Here is a 5,000-nt window from a genome sequence, read left to right on the forward strand (position 1 = left end):
ATGGGGAGGGAGTGGGAGGGAGGGAGTGGGAGGTGCTCCGTAATACCCAGAGCAGCAGCAGCAGCAGCAGCAGCAGCAGCAGCAGCAGCAGCAGCAGCAGCAGCAGCAGCGGCAGCAGCAGCAGCAGCAGCGCTCACCTGCCACCACCGCAGTGCCCCGCCCTAGTCAATAGCCCCACCCCACTCCCAACTCCCCCCTCCACCTTCCCCCTCCTCCCCCTCCTCCTCCCCTCCTCCTCCCCTCCTCCTCCCCTCCTCCTCCCCCTCCTCCTCCTCCTCCTCTTCCTCCTCCTTCTCCTCCTCCTTCTCCTCCTCCTCCTCCTCTTCCTCCTCCTTCTCCTCCTCCTTCTCCTCCTCCTCCTCCTTCTCCTCCTCCTTCTCCTCCTCCTTCTCCTCCTCCTCTTTTTCCTCCTCCTCCTTCTTCTCTTCCTCCTTCTCCTCCTCCTCCTCCTATTTCTCTTCCTTCACCTCCTCCTATTTCTCTTCCTTCACCTCCTCCTCCTTATCTTCCTTCTATTCCTCCTCTTCTTCCTTCACTTCCTTCTCCTCTTCCTCTTCCTCCTCCTCTTCTTTGTCCTCTTCCTCCTCCCCTTCCTCTTCCTCCTCCTCCTTCCTCCTCCTCCTCTTTTTCTTTCTCCTCCCCTTCTTTCCCTTCCCCTCCCCTCCCCTTCCCTTCCTCTCCCTTCCCCTCCCCTCCCGTCCTCTCCCCTCCTCTCTCCTCCGCTCCCCTCACCTCCCCTCCCATTACCTCCCTTGCTCCCCTCCCCTCTCCCCTCTCCTCCCTCTCTTCCCTCTTCTTCCATCTCCTCTCTTCTCCTCTTCTCTTCTCCTTTCTATTCCCTTTCCCTTCCCTCTCCTCCCTCCCACTCCCTACCCCTCCCTTCACCTCCTCTTCTTTCTCTACCTTCTTCTCCTCCTATTCTTCCTCCCCTCCTCCTTCTCCTCCTCCTCCTCTTGCTTCTCCTCTTCCTCCTTCCCTCCTCCTCCTCCTTTATATATATTGCTCTCTCCACATAGGACCACTCCCTCTATTACCTCCACCCATTCCACCTCTTTCATTACCTCCTTCCACTACATCTACTCTTATCTCCATTTCAACCTCCTCTTCTTGTCAACTTCCATCTCCTCCTGCAGACTTCTCCTCCTCCTCTTCCTCCTCTTCCTCCTCCTCCTCTTCTTCTTCTTTCTCCTCCCTCCCTTCCCTTCTTTCCCTTTTTCCTTTTTCCTTCCCTTCCTTCCATTCCCTCCCTCACTTCCTTCTTTTCCTTCCCTCCCTTCCCTTCCTTCCTTCCCTTCCTTCCCTTCCTTCCCTTCCTTCCCTTCCTTCCCTTCCTTCCCTTCCCTTCCCTTCCCTTCCCTTCCCTTCCTCTTCCTAACCCTACTTCCCTTTCTCTCCTTACTTTCTCTTCTCTTCACTTCCCTTCTCTTCCCTTTCCTTCCTTCCTTTTAATTCGTTCCTACCCTTCCTTCTCTTTCTTTCCTTTTCTTCTCTCCCTTTCCCTTCCCTTTCTCTTCCTTCCCTTTCTTTTCGCTTCCCTTTCCTTTCTCTTTCCTTTCCCTTTCATTTCCTTTCCCTTTCCCTTTCCTTTTCCTTTCCTTTTCCTTTCCCTTTCCTTTCCCTTTCCTTTCCCTTTCCTTTCCCTTTCCTTTCCCTTTCCCTTTCCTTTCCCTTTCCTTTCCCTTTCCTTTTCCTTTCCTTTCCTTTTCCTTTCCCTTTCCTTTCCCTTTCCTTTCCCTTTCCTTTCCCTTTCCTTTCCCTTTCCTTTTCTTTTCTTTTTCCTTTCATTTCCCTTTCCTTCCACTTTCCCATACCATGCCCTTACCTTTACCTTACCTTTCACTTGCATCTTCCTTTCCTTTACCTTTCATTTTCCTTTCCATTTCCTTTTCCTTCCTTTTCCCTTCCCTTTCCCTTCCCTTTCCCTTCCCTTTCCCTTCCCTTTCCCTTCCCTTTCCTTCCCTTTCCCTTCCCTTTCCTTCCCTTCCCTTCCCTTTCCTTCCTTTTCCCTTCCCTTTCCCTTCCCTTTCCCTTCCCTTTCCCTTCCCTTTCCCTTCCCTTTCCCTTCCCTTTCCCTTCCCTTTCCCTTCCCTTTTCCTTCCCTTTCCCTTCTCTTTCCCTACCCTTCCCTTTCCTTTCCCTTCCCTTTCCTTCCCTTTCCGTTTTTCTTTCCATTTTCCTTTTCACTTTCCTTCTCTTCCCTACATTCCTTCCCTTTCTTTTCCTTTCCTTCTTTTTCTTGCCTTACTTTACCTTACCTTTCACTTACATTTTCCCTTACATTTTCCTTCCATTTCCCTTTTTTCCTTTCCCTTTTCCCTTTCCCTTCCCTTTCCCTTCCCTTTCCCTTCTCTTTCTTTTCCCTTCCCTTTCCTTTCTCTCCCCTTTCCTTCCCTTTCCATTTTTCTTTCCCTTTTCCTTTTCACTTTCCTTCTCTTCCTTATCTTCCTTCCCCTTCTTTTCCTTCCCTTTTTCTTACCTTACCTTACCTTACCTTTCACATTTTCCCTTACATTTTCCTTCCATTTCCCTTTTTTCCTTTCCCTTTTCCCTTTCCCTTCCCTTTCCCTTCCCCTTCCCTTTCCCTTCCCTTTCCCTTCCCTTCCCTTTCCCTTCCCTTTCCCTTCCCTTTCCCTTCCCTTTCCCTTTCCCTTTCCCTTCCCTTCCTTTCCCTTCCCTTCCCTTCCCTTACCCTTCACTTTAATTTTTCGGTTCCCTTTCCGTTTCCCTTCCCTTTCCCTTCCCTTTCCCTTCCCATTCCCTTCCCATTCCCTTCCCATTCCCTTCCCATTCCCTTCCTTTTCCCTTTCTTTTCCCTTTCTTTTCCCTTTCTTTTCCCTTCCTTTTCCCTTTCTTACCTTTCCCTTCCCTTCCCTTTCCTTTTTCATTCCCTTTAACTTTTCACTTTCTCTTTCCTTCTCTTCCTTTCCTTTCCTTTCCTTCCTTTCCCTCATTTTTTCTTTCCTTTCCTTCCTTTCCTTCCTTTCCTTCCTTTCCTTCCTTTCCTTCCTTTCCTTCCTTTCCTTCCTTTCCTTCCTTACCTTCTTTCTTTTCCTTCCCTTCCTTCTATTTCTATCCTTCATTTTTTCCTTCCTATCTTCTTTTCCTTGTTAATCTTCCTTTCCTTCCTTTCCGTATCTTCCTATCCTTCATTTTCTTCCTTACCTTCCCTTTCCCTTCCCTTTCCCTTTCCTTTCCCTTTCCTTTCCTTTCCCTTCCCTTTCCCTTTCCCTTCCCTTCCCTTTTCCCTATCCCTTTCCTTTCCTTCCCTTTTCCCTTTCCCTTCCCTTTCCCTTCCCTTTCCCTTCCCTTTTCCCTTCCCTTTCCCTTCCCTTTCCCTTTCCTTTCCTTCCCTTTCCATTTCCCTTCCCTTCCCTTTCCCTTCCCTTTCCCTATTCTTTCCCTTTCCTTTCCCTTCCCTTTCCTTTCCCTTTCCTTCCCTTCCCTTTCCCTTTCCCTTTTCCTTTCCTTCCCTTTCCCTTCACTTTCCCTTCACTTCTTTTCCTTCCTTTCCTTCCTTTCCTTCCTTTCCTTCCTTTCCTTCCTTTCCTTCCTTTCCATCCTTCCCTTCTTTCTTTTCCTTCCCTTCCTTCCATTTCTATCCTTCATTTATTTTGTCCTTCCTATCTTTTCCTTGTTTTTCTTCCTTTCCTTTCTTTCCGTATCTTCCTATCCTTCATTTTCTTCCTTACCTTCCCTTTCCATTCCTTTTCCCTTCTGTTCCCTTCCCCTTTCCCTTTCCTTTCCCTTCCCTTTCCCTTCCCTTTCCCTTTCCCTTTCCCTTCACTTCCTTTCCTTCCTTTCCTTCCTTTCCTTCCTTTCCTTCCTTTCCTTCCTTTCCTTCCTTTCCTTCCTTTCCTTCCTTTCCTTCCTTTCCTTCCTTTCCTTCCTTTCTTTCCTTTCCTTTCCTTTTTTTCCTTCCTTTCCTTCCTTTCCTTCCTTTTCTTTCCTTCTTTTTCTTCCTTTCCTTCCTTTCCTTTCCTTTCCTTCCTTTCGTTACTTTTCTTTCCTTTCTGCCCTTTGTTTCCTTCCCTTCCTTCCCTTCCTTCCCTTCCTTTCCTTCCTTTCCTTCCTTTCCTTCCATTACTTCCTTGCCTTCCTTCACTTACCTTCTTTCCTTCCTTCCTTCCCCTCTTTTCTTTCCTTCCTTTTCTTCCTTCCCTTCCTTCACTTCCTTCCGTTCCTGGCCTTCCTTTCTTCCTCTTCCTTCCCTTCCTTTCCTTTCTTTTCTTTATTTCCTTCCCTTCTTTCTTTCCTTTTCTTTCCTTCTTTTCCTTTCTTTCTTTCCTACCTTTCCTTTCTTTCCTTCCTTCCCTTCTTTCCTTTCCTTCCTTTCCTTTTTTACTTCCTTTCCTTCCTTTCCTTCCTTTCCGTCCTTTCCTTTCTGCTTTGGAACGTCCTTCAGGTTATTTATGTCCCTTCCCATCTCCTTCCCTTCACTTGCCTTTCCTTCTTCCCCACTGTCCACCGCTTGTTCTCCCTTCTTCCTCTCCCTTCCCACTTCGTTGTCCTTTCACCTTTCCTTTCCTCGCTTTTTACCTTCCCTTCCAACCTTACCTTCTGGTCGTTCTCCACGCCTATTGCTTTGTCAGTCTTCCCTCACCCCCTTCCCCTGTCTTCCACCTCTTCCTCCTCTCCCTCTTCCTCGTCCTTCTCCCCTCTATCCCTCCTCTCTCTTTCTCCTCCCCTGTCCTCCTCTTCCTGCTCCTACTCTCTCTCTCCCTCTTCTCCCCTTTCTCCTCCCCTCCTCCTTTTTCTACTTTCTCCCATTCTTCTCCCCCTTCTCCTCCCCCATTCCTATTTTCCTCCTCATCTCCCTCTCTTCCTCTTCTTTTTTCTCCTCTCATCCTCTTCCTCTTTATCTTTCTTTTCCCCCTCTTCCTCAACCTCCTCCTCAACCCCTTCCTCCTATTCCTCTTTCTCTTCCTCCTTCCTCCTCTTCCACATCCTGCTTGTCCTCGTCTTCACTCTCTTCCCACTCCTCCTCCTCCCTCCTTCCCTCC

This window comes from Oratosquilla oratoria, chromosome 42, assembly GCF_046742065.1.
Source record: "Oratosquilla oratoria isolate Oo_2021 chromosome 42, ASM4674206v1, whole genome shotgun sequence".
In the NCBI taxonomy this organism is placed as follows: domain Eukaryota; kingdom Metazoa; phylum Arthropoda; class Malacostraca; order Stomatopoda; family Squillidae; genus Oratosquilla; species Oratosquilla oratoria.